Source organism: Lathyrus oleraceus, chromosome 5 (genome assembly GCF_024323335.1).
Source record: "Lathyrus oleraceus cultivar Zhongwan6 chromosome 5, CAAS_Psat_ZW6_1.0, whole genome shotgun sequence".
Lineage (NCBI taxonomy): Eukaryota > Viridiplantae > Streptophyta > Magnoliopsida > Fabales > Fabaceae > Lathyrus > Lathyrus oleraceus.
Window position 1 is genome coordinate 53,114,237 of NC_066583.1, and position 19,316 is coordinate 53,133,552.

Genomic DNA, 19,316 nt, shown 5'->3' on the forward strand with positions numbered 1-19,316 from the left:
TATTAAACAAATATAATAAAGGAAAAGCCTTTTATTATTAATAAATAATTCGATACAAGTACCAAAAGTATTGATCTCTAGGGCTTACCCCAACATCATCCACCCATCTTCTATAGGCGTAAATGTCAGATATTTAGATAGGTCTCCTTGAGGTCATCACCCCAAGAGCCCTTCCAATCCCACTCCTTATGCATATAATAAAAACATAAGTGACTCATTATGGATATAATAAAAACATAAGGGTGTCAAGTGCCCAGGGTTCACCTACACATGACGTAATTAATCCAGGCTTGTCATTTAACATTCCTAGCATCACGTAACCATAATCCCACAAATTATTTTACTATTTTTTTTATACATCCAACTAGGGTATTCCATCTCATATGATGATATTCATGTATTCTTATCCAATGCAAAGTTCAAATATACAATGATAATTAGGATTCATCCTTACCATTACTTAGGTATCTCAATTCGAGCACAACCTAAGTAATTGTTACCTCTTAAATAACATATTCCAAACCGTTATCAACACTTATTCCCATTCCTAAGCGTATGACTCGCATTCGATATCTTGTCACTTAGTCAAATCCTAAGCATACATTACCCATTGGATCCTATTATACCTTTGCTTGATCTTCATAAGGTCACACACTTATTACTTCTCTTGATAAACACACTTACCTTTAGGTTCCCAATCCATTCATCACGACATTTATGCCTAAGAATTTCCCTAACGACTTAAGGGATCAAAGACCAACATGTAATAAGGTTTGTAGCATAAAATTATATTATGTTCAATTGCTATTAAACACTAATTATTGATGAATTATTTCATTGGGGTTTGTGGTTGAATGAACTGTGATGGGTTTCAACATTCAGTAAAGCCCAATGAGACACCCCTTCCCTCCATCGTTTACCTATTTAATTGTTATTTCATTAAACAATTAATATACTCTAAAATCTCTATATGACAATGGGGTAGTAATGCTTTAATACTCACCCTCTTCGATGATAGTCTCTCAAATTCTAAAAGGTACGTCGTTCATAGTCAGGTAAAGATCACATAACAACAAATATATGTCATAAATTGAATGCATTATACCATTGACATTTGGCACACCAATGATTGAGTAGAATTAGAATTTTGTTAAAACAATATTCTATATATATATATATATATATATATATATATATATATATATATATATATATATATATATATATATATATATATATATATATATATATATATATATATATATATATATATTGCGTGATAATATAGAAAATAGAAATGCACAAAGTGTTAGACTAAGACGGATGAATGATGGATAAGAGAAAAGGAACAATGAAGACCAATAGGATGATCAAATCAAAAATCACAATTCTTAGAGAACATGTATGTTTTAAGAAATTTTAGAATGTGAACTTAAAACTTACAATTATCATATCACTCTTGCAAAAATTGAGTCAACTAAGTGCCTTTCCAACAAGTGCAATGATAAAGCAACCGATAATTTAATCAATATTGCCTTACAGCCAACACCAAACTCACAAACAATCACAAATGCCTTGAAAATATCATCAATATGAAAACTAAAATATTAAGAATCTAAAAAAGCCTTAAACAATGCTTATAATAGAATAGTTTGGATTTTCAATGAAGTAGATAATGAAGACTGTAAATGAAATTTAACATCTTTTTTAGTTTTAAAACATATGAGAATATAACAAAATATTAGAACACAATACTACTCATGAAGGGGAGAACCCAACAGCTGATGAACTATTCCAGCGTGATGGTTCCATCAAATAGTTTTAAATCAAAATAAATTTTTGTAGAGAATAAATAAACTTAATAAAGGAATGAAGAAAATAAAAGAAGAAGAAAAATGACAAGATATGGTGAACAAGCCTTACGGCGATGAAAGTGGGCGAAGATGAACTTGAACCTTATGAAAAACTAATCTGAACATAGACTAGATCTCACAATGTGAAGCTCGAATAAAACTTGACATTTTTGTTGTCGGTGATGAAACAAGAGAAATAGGGTTTTGTTTCTTTCTCGTGGAGGCAGGAGAAGTATCTATGACGGTGGCAACTACATCAGGGTTTGTGATTTTCTGATGGATAAAGCGTTTTTATGTGAAATAAAGGGTTTTTTTAAAAGAAAATTCATTTTATTGGTAATAATAAGTGTAATTTTTATATAGAACAAAAGAAACTTGAGTGGGAAACTGAACGGAGGAAGCACCAGAATGAAAAATAAATTAATAATATTTCTTAATGAATTTTTTTTCCATTATGTCTGACATCTTAGTATCCAGAGAAAATAATTTCAATTGGCATCAGAGCAGGCACCATGTTCTGGTAGGGAGAGCTATAGGAGATCTATATATTCTGTTCAAAATGAACAATACTAAAGAAGGAGGATACGTAGATTGGCCATCTATTTTAGATGGAACACAATCCTTAAAGTCTGAGAGTGACTGGTCAAAATATGAAGATGTAGAAGTTAATGGAATTTCTCAATATCTCAATTCCTTTTATAATAGAGTTGACAAAAATATCTCCAAGCTCAATAATACCTGCTCAAGTGTTGAAGAAGCTTGGGAGACCCTCTAGACTACACATAAAGGCACCTCCAAAGTTCCCATGTTAGGACTATAACTCCTTATTACAAAATTTGAAAACTTGAGGATGAAAGAGGACGAAACTATTGTTGATTTTAATGTTTGTCTTTGTGACATAACTAATAGTTCCTTTGCACTTGGTGAAAACTATCAGAAGAGGAGTTGGCTAGAAATATTCTCATATCTCTTCCTATAAGGTTTGAAATGAAGGTCACAACAACTGAAGAGGATCAATATATCTTCACTATTAAAAGGAAAGAACTCATTGGCTCGCTACTCATTTTTGAAATGAAAATCAATGACAAATTAGAAAAAAGAAACAAAAGTGTGGTATTTAAAGCTAACATTGAGGATGATGAGGTATAAGAAGACACTGATGATAACCTAACTAAATTTATTGCAAAAATATTTGGTAAGGTCATTAGAATAGTTGACAAGAGATCAAGGAACAATGAGTGTAAACCTTCAAACTCTGACTGACCTTTGAAGATACATGAACAATTTTATAATGCTAATAATAATTGGATTGCAGTCACCGATGATATCAAAAATAACTGGTTTTCTCTTGTTGCGGTAAGTATTTATTTAGTTTTGGATCTTAAGATGATCCAATTGTAGTTATACAAGTCTAAGGAAGTTATTAAATTTTAGTTATGTTATTATAATTATTTTCCAAATGAAGGTATCATGGGATCCTAGGGATGAGGCATTTGTCCGTAAAGTCTTTAATTCAAAGGGAGTTATTAGACTAAATGACATAATGAGGAAGGTGAGGAAAATGGACCCGATGTAATATCCCATATTCCCTTAATTGCTCAATGGTTGTCATTTGAGACCAACTGGGTTCATATGTACTCTATTTATTGTTAGTTAAAACAATTTGAGCTCTTATGTGATCTAAAAGTTGTCAGTTGAAACCAATAGAGTAACCAGTGGACTCAGAAGTTATCAATTATTATTAAAAGAGGATAACCATTATTAATAAGTATAAGAAGGGACATTTTGATAACAATAATAATTGGTCAATAGGTACTAGAAGACAAAATATCATTTAAGATATTGTAGCGGTAAATTCATGATCATTAAGCTATGGATAAACATAACGTCAATAAAACTAGAGTCGTCGTCGCGCTTTTATTGTTTCCAAGGGAAAAGGGAAAAGTACGAACAAAACTCAAAGATAAGAAGTTTTCAAATCAAAACTAATAAAATGCCAGAGATTACAGGTAAGGGGGTTGGTTACACAGAGGGAAGATGTTAGCACCCAAAGTGTCCTAGGTACTCCTAGGGAGCCCTTTCTTGTGTGCATATGTGTTTTTGTATAAAAAGATGTTTGCAATAAATAGAGTGTGGGGATGAGAAAAGAATTTATTAATTATATTTTTGTGTTTGACAAGACCTTCGGACTTGTGCCTACGTACCAACATAAAAATGAGGGATCAAAACCTAGTAGTTCGTGGTATCAATTTCAAAATGAGTGCATTGCTTTTAACAAAAGTTTAAGTTTAACAAAGATACAAAAGGCCTAAAATATTTGAATGAGTGTTAGTTCTTTTTGACTTTTGAATTTTTAAGTCAATTTGATTAGATTCATTTACAGGTTTGATTAAGAAAAAGAGTTTAAAAAATGCAATGGCATAAGGCCAAAGTTTCTAATTTGCAATAAAGTCAAGGTTTGGAAAACACAGGCAAAATAGATTTTAAAAGGAGGGAGAGATTTAAAATTAAAGAAGTGGGGAGGAGATGAAGAGACTAATCCTAAGCACAAACTTAAAAGTTAAGAGTTGAAAAGATCTGACCAATGGGATGCAATCCAATATACAAGAATGTCATATAGAAACCCAATTTTCCCTTGAACTTTAGAATCAAGAAATATCAACACACAAATAGAAAGATGAAGAGCAAGGCATCAAATAAAGATAGCCACATCCAAGCTTAGCAACTCCATGATCTTCTTCGTAATCTCCCATGTATCAGATGACTTCAGAGATAGGCATTAGACACAGGTTTAAAGTAACAAGTTCATTAAAATCATGTTGCAGATGAACTCAAATGGATCTTCAATATTTGCATCAGATGAAAGTTCACTTCATAAGCACTTGGTTTCATGAAAGTTGGCATTGGCCAAGTCCTTTTGCATAGGAAATATTGCCTAACTCTAAGTCCAATGTCTCATATCAAATCCAACAGTCCACACAAATGTCTATTAGGGTTTTTGTTGTTATTATGTACATTATGGTCAAAGGACCACCAACATAAAAAAGTATATACAATCACATTATAATCACAAAGTATAGATCAAGTGAGCAAAGTGAAAATGACATTAAAATAAACAAGTTAAATCGTATGAATAATGGAAAATGAATAAAGACTTGAATTTAAAGTACATAAAAGTAAATGGCTTAAAATTAAATGTTAGTTGTTAGTTGATTAGAAGTTAGTGTTGCTTTTGCTTTTCAATTATTTAAGCCATTCTTTGGAGAACACTCAACCCACTATTCACAAGCATGGATCCTTGAACCAAGACATCTTTCAAAGGAAGGAAAAAAGACCAAGTTTCTATACAATACCATGAAAGAGGGGAGACTTACAATCTCACTTACTAGAATGATATGCCGTTTGTGTCAAAATTTAGCGTTATGTTAATCAATCGTAATTGGATTTACGTAGAAGTCACAACTATTTGAGACCGGGCAATAGAAATTTTAGTGTCAATGCATGCTAGAGATATGGTATTAGGAACCATACTCCTAAAACATACCACACTTAAAAGAAAATGGCAAAAGGGGTGGACCTAATCTCATTCATACTTATGTTGATTTTGCAATCAACTAGCCTTAGGATATAAAGATATCATAGATCCATGAAATGAATGAGAAGAGAATGGGATTGGGATGAAGGGTGAGGGGAAATGTAATCAACACAAATTGGTCAAAGGAGGACTTTTATCAAATTAAAATCATTCATTCATTTTGGGAGATGAAATGTACATTTCATCAATCCCCTAAACCCAATGATTTTAACTCAACAAAGTCAAATCAACCTTGACCAAGGCCCAACAACACAAATCAAACGCAACAAGTCAATACCAAAAGCTCAACATAATTTATTTTGCAAATAAACAATTAAAATCAATTAAAAAATGCATTAAATTAAATTATGGTTGGTCAAAATCCTAAAACCTCATCAAAACACCAAATAAATGGCCATAAGATTTATCATAGGTCAAACAAGGTCAAAGGATCTTGGAAAAAAATTTCATTAATTTTGGAAACTTAAAACTATTTTTAAACAATTATAAAAATGCACAAAAACAATTAAATCATGAAAAATATTAAAAATGATCCAAAAAATAATTTTAATTCAGAAAATGAAAGAGCAATTTATTTAAATTTTTTTTGGTGAAAGTCTCATATTTTTTTGGATCAATATTAAAAGTAATATGAATTAATGAAAATAAGTCAAATAAAATGAAAATCAGAAAATGCTGAAAAAACGTGGACCACTTGATCTCCCTCATTAATTGAGGTGGCAGATCAAGTGGATCTCAGGGCGCGTTCCACAATGGACTCTAGTCAATACGCTGCAGGGATGGTAATTAAAACCAACGCGTGAGATTAAAACAAATTGAAAGGATCATATGGTTTGAGACATGCCAACGCATCGTCGAAGCTGTAAATCCGGTCTTCTTCTCTGGTGGACTTCACCGGACTGATCCACCTTCAACCATCACCAAAATAAAAAAAGAGGACATGAATTTAAAGTAAAAATGCTCAGGATCTCGAATCTGGCCTCAATTTCATCTAACTCCAAGTATATTGAAAGATACAAGGAGTTGAATTTTGAGGATTATGATCTGAGTTGCTTCGATTTGACCTCAAAGCAACTCAATCTTCTTGCCTACATTGGTAGGACTTAAGACAACCAAAAATCAAGAAGAATTATGGAGAATTGAGTGAGAATCGAAGAGATGAAAAATTGAGAAAATTACCTCCACTGCAGGTTCAGATGGCCACGATCTTGTTTCCAACTTCACCTAGCCTTGCTCTGGATGCTTGATAGAATAGAATTGAATCAAAAAGAAAGCAGGACTCTTGGAGATTTGAATCTCAAAACAGTGGAGATTCAAACTCGATTTCCAATGGAAATCCTCAAGGTTATCCTTTGCATGAGAGGGTTTAGGGCTAGGGATTCAAAGCTGGCGCACAAGTGTCCTCAATTCTGAGTGAAAGGGTCTGTATTTATAGCCAAGACATTGTTATTTCCACACTTGTTCCAAAATTTCAAAAATAGCAACTTCACTTTGCATGGATGCATGGGCGTGTGATAGGCCCATGTAATCATTCAATCAGGTCCAAAATTATGTACAAACATTGCTGAAGTCATGTTAGCAAGTCATGCATTTGCGAATGGAAGATGGAAGTTCAATTATGCCAAATGGTCATCCAACTCTAAGCCATGCGCAAGTCACTCATACTTTGTCCAAATTGGATGAAATTGGACTTTTTGGAAAGGTTAGATCAATAGGAACAACTTTATTGTTGAACACTTTTTCATTTGAAGCTCGGATCTTGATAAATTTTTAGGTGGAAGTTTGGAAAATCAGACATATCAAAATTATTTCTAAGTGTCAAGCCATATGTTCACTTCTTCCACCTGGGCTAACTTTTTATATGAGCTTAAAATTAGAAACGTTTCTTTACCAAAGTTGTAGATATCTGAAATTCCTTCAACATGGTCACAAATGTGACCTCATTTGGATTTAATATGAAGGAGTTATGCATTTCATAAGTTGAGGAAAATGACTTGTTCAATGGCATTGGTCCAAAATGACCTATAATGTCTCCTCATATCACATGCATTTAAAAGTTGAATTTGCTCTTCCTCCAAACATAAAAGTTGAAGTAGACATCTTGAATTTGATTGTGAAACTTTAATAGCTTTCATCTAATAAATAATTGAGCAAGTTATGGCCTTAGGAAGTTGACCTCCAAATTAGGGTTTAGACAAAATGACCTATAATCTTTCAGCATAAAAAATGACTTTCCAAGCAAAATTAGATCTAGACCTCATCATGAAAGTTGTTTGGAATGTAATTTAGAGTAACTTTTATATTGGAATCATTTTCATATGACAAAAATTGTAGGAGATAGGGCCTAGGGAACCCCAATTGTGATTAGATGAATTCCTCTGGTCAACCACCATGAACCAACTTGCTAGCTTGATATTCTCTTGACTTTTGGGACTCATGGAGGATCATATATGCATAAGATGATGAAATTTGAAGTATCCCTTGAAATGTTTGATCAATGGTTAAAGAAGCTTGTTGAAGAAGTTACACAAGATACCTAGATGAATTAGGGTTTCCAAGGTAAACCAATTCCAAACTCTTGAAGATTTCTTGATCAAAATAGCATGTGAAGAACATGGGGATTCATATATGATGCTTAGAGCCATAGTAAACCAATTATTGATTGAACTCCTTGCATTGAGGGTCTTAAACCTTAGATATGAGCTTGATAGATCAAAGGTGAGAATGTGCACTACCTACAAAAGAGTTAAACTATACAATGACATTTTTTGGTATTTTGGTTAGTAAATAAAGATAAAATACAAAGTATGATACAATCAAATTATGCTTGGTGATCTCTCCCAATGCAAACCCAATGAATGAGGGGTAAGGAGGATGCCAAGTTGTGATCCAAATGTTAATGCATATGGTGAGAATAGCATGAGGGATCTTAGGGTCAAAATTGGGGTCTTATAGCTGCCCCTATTTAAGGACATTCTAGCTGAGGAGATGAAGGTTAAAATCTTCGTATCGACTCAGTAGAATGGACTTAAATAACAACATATAAAAGCAAATTTTAGTCCCTAAGAGACCTCATGATGCATATGATATGAATGTTAAAATAAATCTCCATGGGGAAAATATTGCCACAAAGGAAAAGAATCCGGAGAGACTGAAGGTCCGCAGGAGTATAATGCATTTCATAAGGGAAACTCACTAGGGAGACATAGACTCTGGGGGATAAAAAAGTTGTGCGCATGGCAGGCTATGACTTAAAAACCAATGGGGGACTCGAGGGATTCCATGAAAATAAATCAATGGAAAGACTCAGCCAAGGAATAAAAGGAACGTCTGTAGGGGAAACGGGTAGATCAGAACAAAGCTGAAATACTCAAACCAAACAGGAAACAGCGATTTCATTGAGGAAATGCGCACTCAAACTCAACTGGGGAAGAGAAGATCTTCATCACAAGAGGAGCAGAAATATATCATCCATTACCAGTTACTGGGTAAAGGATAAGAAGATATGACAGGGAGGACAACCGTTACTGGTTACGATAAATATATCAAGGATGGCTCGCTGAAGGCAACCAGGAGGTGTATTCATTACCGGCTACTGGGTAAGAATAAACTACTGGGGAAAAGCCAAAATAGGGTTTACAACTACCGGTTACTGGGTAGTAGACCGAAGGGAGAGAATATTTGTCACTGGTTAAAGTGAACATATCCAGGATAGACTCAGAGGAAAGAAAATCCGTCATCGGTTAGGATGAACATATCAAGGATAGACTTGCCTGGGTGAATTAGGAAGGATATCCATCACCGGTTAAGATGAACATATCAAGGATAAACTGGCTGAAAAAGTAGGAATTACATCTATCGAATATAATATAGAATACCAGAAAGAGAATATCCATCATCGGTTAGGATGAACATATCAAGGATAAACTCATAGGGGAGAAACAGGAAATACATCTATCAGTTACTGGATAAAAGACCAAAAAGAGAATGTCCGTCATCGGTTAGGATGAACATATCAAGGATAGACTCTAGAAAGGGGAAGCAGGATTTACAACTACCAGTTACTAGGAAGAAGACCGCCAAGATAAGGAAACCTGTCACTGGTTAGGATGAACATATCAAGGATTAATTCTCCAGGGAACAAAATAGGGATTACAACTACCTTCTTACTGGGTAGAATACCAGAGAGAGAATATTCGTCATTGATTAAGATGAACATATCAAGGATAAACTCAAAGCAAGGGAAGAAAATATTCGTCATCGGTTAGAATGAACATATCAAGGATAATCTTCCCGGGAGACGTGAAAATGAATCCGCTGGGGAAACAAGGTTGCTCTTGTCGGGTACTGGGCAAAAGTGACAATACTTGCAAACTAAGAAGAAAATTACCAGTTAATGGGTAATAGACTGTCAGGGAACCAAAAGCATCTATCTAGGCAAGATTTAGAAAGAAACGGTCAATCAAAGACTCATCCCAATGAGGATATAACTCAAGGGGAGTGGTTCCATCCAGATAATCCACTGGGGAGGAAACTGAAATAATGATCATCCACGAGGAAATAACTCAGTGGGGAAAGAGAAAGGTTTAAATCTTTCTGCTTAATAGGCTAACACTCTACAATTGAAAGAGGACAGACAAACCAAATCTGCATAAGGGAAAAGTATACCACCATAGTAGAGGTTCAAAATGAACAATGCATCACCAAGTGTAATAATGCAATAATGAAATTATATGAGTGTATATCTATATGTATATATGATGATTATGCTGACAAAACGATCACAAAGGATACAAATGTCACTGGTTTGAATCATCGATACAACTCCTAGCCAATCCTCACAGGAGGGAAACAACTGCTGGAGAGAAACAAATGTCTCGAAGGTCCAATCTTGGCTGGGGACAACATAAGGAGAGAATCTGAGGAAACTGCTACAAACTCTGCGGGGAATTTTAGGTCAACACCATATCAAATGGAAGACAACCCTGCAGGGGATAACCATAATAGCTGCTCAAAATCAGGAGTAATTCTGACGACTCGTGGGGAAGCAAAATCTCGTCGAATCCATGCAAACTTCCGAAATAACGCGCCTATAACTTAAGGGAGGCCAACAAACTCGGTTGGGGAAACCAACAAAACTCGGTTGCTGAAGAGCTGCGGGAGATGAAATAGGGATCACGCCCATTGCTTGGGGAGAACTAATAATGCTCCACGGTTTGGGCTTACCACTTTTCAAACCGCTATTGATATTCCTTTAAATGATATCGATTTCTTTTTAAAGTAACTGCTTTTATATATTTAAGAAAACATGATTTTGATTTAAAATTTAATTTCAAACATGATGATAATAAAATTTAAATCTATTTGGCTGAATAATAAATAAGAGTGGAAACAATTGGATAAAAAGCTAACTTTACTTAATGGAATGGCAGTGTGTAAATGACAAGACTCCATAGATCTTTACAAAAGTTGAAATATGGTAATTTCATGGAAGAGGGCTACATTGAATACAATGATCACTAATCCTTCTACCAACTTTTGGTATCCACTCTGCTCTTGGTGTCTCCGCTGGAGATGGTGAATCAGAATTGACCAATTTGCTCAAGAATTTTTTCAAGACTGAAGATCAGCAGGATGTAATTACTTGCCATAATCCCTAATTTTTGCATAAATTTCCCCAAGGTGGGGTACTCAATTTATCGGGATAATTTTCTTTCTGTCTTATGTCTCTAAGTTTTGTCTGGATCGCCCTTTCGGGTTTCAATCCACCGAGACGCTCATTTTTGCCTAAGCCCCCTTTCAAGTTTTCAACTTAGCGAGCTATACTTTTCTTTTTAGGCGAAGTATTTCTTGATTGCATCTGCGTTCACAGGACGAGTGAACTCTTCACCATCCATAGTTGTAAGAATCAAAGCACCGCCTGAAAAGGTTCTCTTAATAACATATGGGCCTTCATAATTAAGAGTCAATTTGCCCCTAGAATCTGGTTTAAAATATGGAATCTTCTTGAGTATAAGGTCACCTTCTCTGAATACACGAGGTATGACCTTCTTATCAAAAGCCTTCTTCATTCTCTGCTGATATAACTGACCATGACACATGGCAGTTAATCTCTTCTCTTCAATCAAATTCAATTGGTCAAACCTGGTCTGACACCATTCAACTCAGTTAACTTGGTTTCCATCAAGACACGTAATGATGGGATCTCAACCTCTACTGGGAGCACAACTTCCATGCTATAAACAAGTGAGAAAGGGGTTTCCCCTGTTAAAGTGCGGATGGATGTACGATACCCATGAAAATCAAATGGGAGCATCTCATGCCAATCCTTGTATGTTACAACCATCTTCTGGATGTTCTTATTTGCAGCTTCAACAACCCTATTCATCTTGGATATGTAAGGAGAAGAATTATGATGTGCAATCTTGACGTCTTTACAAAGAGCTTCCACCATATTATTAGTCAAGTTCGATCCATTATCAGTAATGATCTTACTTGGCACACCATAACGGCATATAATCTGATTCTTGATAAACCTCACAATAACTTGCTTGGTTACATTTGCATAGGATGCCGCTTCAACCCACTTTGTGAACTAGTCAATAACAACTAGAATAAAACGATGTCCATTCGAAGATTTAGACTCAATCATGCCAATCATATAAATTCCCCACATGGAGAAGGACCATGGGGAGGAAATGACGTTCAAAAGTGTCGGAGGAACATGAATTTTATCTGCATAAATTTGACACTTGTGGCATTTCTTCACAAACTTGCAACAATCAAATTCCATTGTCAGCCAATAATAACCTACTCGCAACATCTTCTTCGCCATAGCATGTCCATTGGAATGAGTACCAAAGGAACCTTCATGGACTTCAGTCATCAATAGGTTTGCTTCGTGTCTATCCACGCATCTGAGCAGAACCATATCGAAGTTTCTATTATACAACACATCACCATTCAGTTAGAAATTTTCGGCTAATCTCCTTTAAGTCTTCTTATCTTTCAAAGATGCCCCAGACGGGTAAATCTGACTTTGGAGGAAACATTTGATATCAAAATACCACGGCTTCTCATCTTTGACCTCTTCAACAATAAACATCTGAGCTGGCCTATCAAGATGCATTACAGTCAAATTGGGAACTTCATTCCAATACTTCACCATAATCATCGAAGCCAACATTGCAAGAGCATCTGCCATCCGGTTCTCGTCTCGAGGGATATGATGAAATTCAACCTTTGTAAATAAAGTTGAAATCCTCCTCGCATAATCTTTATATGGTATCAAACCAGGTTGATTCGTCTCCCATTCACCTTTGATCTGATTCACAACTAAAGTCGAATCTCCATAGACGTCTAAATACTTGATTCTAAGATCAATGGCCTCTTCAAGCCCCATAATGCAAGCTTCATACTCATCCATATTGTTTGTACACTTGAAAGTTAATCTAGCTGTAAATGGAAAATGCGTGCCTTGAGGAGTAACAATCACTGCTCCAATGCCATTACCATACTGATTAATAGCTCCATCAAATACCATGCCCCAATGAAAACCAGGTTTTGGCCCTTCTTCAAGCAATGGTTCATCACAATCTTTCATCTTCAAGTACAAAATCTCTTCATTAGGGAAGTTATACTGCACTGACTGGTAATCTTCAATAGGTTGGTGAGCCAAATGGTCAGCCAAGACACTACCTTTAATCGCTTTCTGAGATTGGTATTCGATATCTTACTCTGATAACAACATCTACCAACGGGAAATCCTCCCAGTTAAAGCAGGCTTCTCAAAGATATACTTGATTGGATCCATTTTGGATATCAACCAAGTGGTATGATTCAACATATACTGGCGCAAACACTTAGCAGCCCAAGCCAATGCACAACAAGTTTTCTAAAGAATAGAATACTGAGTCTCACAATCGGTGAATTTCTTACTGAGGTAGTAAATATCATACTCTTTCTTTCTAGTTTCATCTTGCTGACCAAGAACATAACCCATGCTCTCATCAAGCACAATCAAATATATAATCAACGGTCTTCCTTCAACAGGTGGAGACAGAATCGGAGGCTCAAGCAGATATTCTTTGATACTGTCAAAAGATTTCTGGCAATCTTCGGTCCAATCACAAGACTGATCTTTCCGAAGAAGCTTGAATATAGGCGCATATGTGGAAATCATGTGTGAAATGAATCTTGAGATATAATTCAAGCGGCCAAGAAAACCTCTGACTTTCTTCTCATTTTTGGTCGCAAGCATCTCTTGTATTGCTTTAACCTTGGCAGGATCAACTTCAATACTCTTCTCGCTGACGATAAAGCCCAATAACTTACCAGAACGAACACCAAGTGTACACTTATTGGGATTCAAGTGGAATTTGTACTTCCTCAAACGCTGGAATAACTTCAACAAATTCTCAACATGTTCCTCTTCATCAATGGATTTGGCAATCATATCATCAACATAGACTTCAATCTCTTTATGCATCATATCATGAAAAAGAGTAGTAATTGCCCTCTGGTAAGTGTTAGTTGTAATTTTAAGTGTCGGGTTTTTGTTATCGTATCCACAGGGGTTGTAAGATATCACCGCCGTTCGATGGTTGTATTAATTCTAGCTTTAGGTAACAATAGGGTTTTGGTTGTTGTCACGTTATCTTGCATAAAAATGTAATAAAATGCGGTAAAAGTTATGGTTTGAATATTTGAGAAATATTGCCAAAGTTAGGGTTCAACGATCACTTTGCATGTATTTGTTCGGTCAACAATCTTATAAACTCCTTTAGATGATAAATTATTTCACAAAGTCCTCCCAATGTGTTTCTCTCGAACACACATTGTGAGTTTTCCCATTTTGATCGATTGTTTATCTCTAACACAACCTATCAAAATGACAACTTTTTGGTTCAACCTTATGGTGAACAAAATCATTCATTACTATCTCTAGCTAACAAACAAGATTGGATGAAAACCTAGGTTAAGAATTGGTAAACATCTCTCGATCATAAACCAACACAAAGAGTTTTGAATAAGAACAAAGTTTTCATCATATATTCACCATTAAAGAGTTTACACATGAAGATCCTTACACTTACACACAAAGCTAGTGATCATCTACATCTAACCTTGACAAATGGAGGACTTAGCTACTCATTTTCATGGTAGCTTGGTCGGCAAGTTTCGGAAGAAGGTTGATCAACATCCGAGTCGAATAATCGAGATTGGATGGGAATCCACCTTCTTTTTGTAAAAGATGGTTCAAAAATGAAGAGAAATGAAATCTAGGTCAAAAAGATCTCTAGAGCAAAAGCTGGAAAATATCTAGAAAAAGTACAAAAGTATGGAAAGATCAAGTATGGCTCCAAAAAGTGGCACTTGCTACTTATAGAGCTGTACTGGGCTGTCATGCTCGCTAGGCGAGCAGAATGGCTCGCCTAGCGAGGGTCTAATTGAGGCACATGAGGCACCTGCGCCCAGAGAAACAGCCTATCTCAGACTGTCATGTTCGCCTAGCGAACAAAACCTTCGCCTAGCGAAGGACACGCTTCAACCTTCGCCCCAGCGAGGTTGAGAGGTTTTACTACTGGAATGCTCGCTGGGAACTCGCTAGAGCCTCGCCTAGCAAGTGAGTGCTGGATGCGCTTTTCACCAAGTCTGGAAGCGTTCGCTGTAACGTTCGCTGGAAGCTCGCCTAGCGAGTTTGGTCATGTTTGCCATTGTAAAATCCTGCAGCATTTCGCTGGACCCTCGCTAGACGCTCGCCTAGCGAGTGCTTCGCCACAGACCTCGCCTAGCGAGCAAGCTGATGAATGCTTGTTTTATTTAGTTCCTTTGCCAACTTTCTTGTGTCTTCATTTTCAATTATTTCATGCCTTCTTCCTGCACAATAACACACAAATCAAAGGTACCAAGATCGTTTATCAATGTATTGCATTTCATCTAAAACAAAGGTGGTTTTGACAATTTAGCAAGGAAATGGAGTGAAAGATACCCATATTTGATAGCTCAAATAAGCACTTTTGGGTATCTAACAACTCTCCCCAACTAGATTCTTGCTTGTCCTCAAGCAAAGTATGCCTCTTGAAGGACAAGAGGATTTGCTTTAAGAAATTGGTTTCTCCGAAGTTGGATAAAACGGCTCAAACACAAGTGAATCAGCATATACAAGTTTCCAACGGTTCGAATAAAATAATACACAAGAACTAAAACTTAATAGCTATGCGAAATATTTATCTATCTACAACAATATTATTCTGAATGAATCACCCTATCTCTCCTCTTCGAATAAGGAATGAAGAATTTACGCGTTTGCAACCGCGGGAATAATCTCACTCTCTAACAAATAATGAAGAAATCAATTCGATTCATACAATGTCTAACAATTATAAATGGTAATGTGGAAGCACGAAGATCACTAAGGGCTTTTCGGTTGAAGCTTGGTCAGGTTAACAAACAAGGGTCATTTCTAAGGCCATTGAAAACGAAATTGCCGATGCAAAAAAGACATTCACTGTACACATATTCACACATCTCGACTTCGTTCCATTTGTTTCTTATTTGAAACCTTCACAACTCTTATTTCACAACTCAATTTTTATTTTTCGCTATTTTTCTTCCAAGCAAGCATTCATTTTCATTCTTTCTATTTTTGTTCTTTTCTTTCACATCATAATTACAAAACAAATGTTTCTTTTCTATATTTTTATTTTCAATGCTTGCTTGGTTTTTCATTTTTTTTCAAGAGTTGTGGTACTTACCGATTCTCCCCAACTTATTTCTTACTCACCCTAAGTGAATGCTCTTAACTTTTTACGGCAAAAGAACAATAATCAAGATTTTCTGGGTTGTAAAAAAAAGATTTTTGAAATCTCGCTTTATTTCAAGCAGAGATTCAACTGTTTAAGCTCAAAGGGGTTAACGAATACTCTCTCTGCTCACAGGTAAGTTGTTTTTGGATGTAGTTGTGCTCGATAGAAAACAAGTGCCTTGATCATTTCTAATTGCTTCCACATATTCACAATAATAAAAGACAAAGCATGAACCAAATGAATCAACAAAACTTATTAGAATCCAGCATTTAAGTGTACAATGGAGGTTTCCTCACAATTTGTGGTTTTAAGTTCTAGATGAAACATTCATTTAATTATGTTGCAAAAAGACAATATTCAATTTACCAAAAAGAGTAAAGTTCTTAATGCATTCTAAAATTCTAGCCGGAGGTAACCATGTACCTTAGCCTTATTCACTTGTTTATTCTTATCATTGCCATCCAAGCTCGGATGCACCTTCATTGGGTACTTCTTTGAGGAGCAACCAATCTAGAGGGTTTGCCACTCAATCAACCAAAAATTTATTAAACAAACAAAATTTAAAACAGAAATAATAATATAAACTTCAAAATTTAAATTTGTTCGTGGGGGACAAAACACCCCAAAAGTACAAAACCAAAGTCAAAATACAGAATCCGAAAATACAATAGAAATAAACATAAAAATTGAAAAATACAATAACTTAACCCTCCAAGGGCTCAGAATCCTCCTCGCTACCGACCTCAGAACCGGTAGCCTCATCATCATCATCATCAGCTGCACCACCAGAAGACGCACCAGCGCCCGGCCCCTCACCATACACAGGCCTGTCCACAGGCCAGTTGGCGTTAAGCAGAAACTGCTCACGCGTCATCAAGGCATGAGCACCACTTCCCTGCAACTGTAACCGCTGCATAGAGTCGTGCATATCTATCATGGCCCGCTGGGTTGCCGTCATCCATTCAAAACTGTAATCGCACACAGCCTGCAGGTAGGGATCTGGTCCAGGAGTAGAAGTACCAGGACCATCAGAAGCCCGGGTACTCTCTGCAGCTGCACTGCCTCTGGCATTCTTGGCCCTGCAATATTTGGCCACGTACCGGTCATCGATAGGCGACGGGATCCTTACCTGACCCCGAGACGGCAGTTTCACCTTTGCCTGAATGCACAAACGCATGATCAAGCACGGGAAAGCTAGGGGACAATTCACACGAGCCCCCGACTTTAGCCCGCTCTCAATCACGGACTTAAGCTCATTAGCGATAATCCTCGCCACATCGATCTGGACGTTGGAGAGGATACTGTGAACCAAATGTGCCACTGGGATCGGCACTGCAGAGGTGTGGGACTTTGGCTGGATGTTTGTCAGAACCAAAAGCAGTATCAGTTGAGCCATGGGAGTCATGTCCTCCCTATGATACCTCATTGGAACCCCAGATGGGTTCAGCTCAACAGATTTCCCTCTTAATAGCAGGGCGGCAGAAATGGCTTCAACATCTCAGTGAAGCCGTAAATCAGTGTGGTATGTGTCTCTTTCCTCAGCTCCCAGCTGGAGCGGCTCACCAAGGACTCGGTTAATGGCATCCCTATCAAATGCAACTGGACGGTCGGCCACTCTAGATATCCAAGTAAAGGGCTCGTCGTCATCAGGCAGTGCGTTTGCATAAAACTCACGCACCGTTGCTATATCATAATGCTCAAGTGGGGAAATTAACCGATCCCACTTCTTTGTGTCAATCAACCCGACAAATGCTCTGTTTGTGCCTTGGGGGTTGATGAGGAATCGCTTCTCCGGAAGAATTTTCCGTTTCTCCAGAGCAACGTACCTGGAGGCCTGCTTCGTCCCGACAAATTTATCGTTATCAAATTGGATCGTTACTGGACGGGAAGTGCTCGTTCCCTTCCTCTTCTTTGAATTTCCAGACCTTGATTCCATCTGCAAAATATAACAGGAAACAACATACACCAAACAGATTAGACAGCAAAACCAAAATTTAAAGAACTGTCATGCTCGCTGCTGCTTCGCCTAGCGAAGTGGCAGCGAACGCTCGCCCCTGGTTCGCCTAGCGAGTGCTAGCGAACCTTACGGGTTTTTGGGTTCTGCAGCATTTTTAGAGAAATCTTCCCAAAACCCGCATTCTAATGGTTTCAATTTCAGAACCTAATGATTTATCAATTAAACGAACGTTCTATGCTATTGGGGATTACACATTTACATGCAAAACCTAAATTCCCCAATTGCAAAACCTAAAATCCCACATGCAAACCTAAAGTTTCCCATACCACAACTCATCCTAATTGACATCCAAATCGGAAATAACAGAGTTCAAATATACAGAAAATGTAGTAGGGCAAACCTTAGTTGCACGGATTGATTGAAATGTGAAGTGGAGTAGGGTTTGCAATCTTCCAAATAGGGGTAGAGTGTTAGTGAGAGAGATGAAAATGAGAGAGTGTGGGGAGTGCTCGGTTAAAATTTTCCTCAGCAGAGTTGAAAAACAGAAAAGTTGTGTTTGGGCCAAAATGAGTGCCCTGCTGAGATTTTTAATAAGTGCTGTCATGCAGCGCTCGCTGCTGCTTCGCCTAGCGAGCAGCTAGCGAATCAGCTCGCTACTGCCTCGCCTAGCGAGCAGCAAGCGAGCATGACAGCAATTGCCTTTTCAAAGGTAGCAGTTCAGGTTCATTCAGCAAGGTGTTAACACTTCGAATCCCATCACAATACACAGAAAAAGCAGTAAATACTTACAATGTTGGGGTGCCTCCCAACAAGCGCTTGTTTAACGTCGGCTAAGCTCGACGGTGTGATGCTCACAGAGGAGCATCCAACGGAATTGCACAGCTCTCGCGATCCACATGACCGCCGAGATAAACTTTCAATCGTTGGCCATTCACGGTCCAACTATCTTTCTTGTCCATGTCTTCAATGACAATAGCCCCGTACTCCTTCACCTCTTTCACCCGAAATGGCCCGGACCATTTTGATTTCAACTTCCCGGGAAACAATTTCAACCTGGAGTTGAACAATAGGACAAACTGTCCGGGCACAAATTCTTTGCTTCG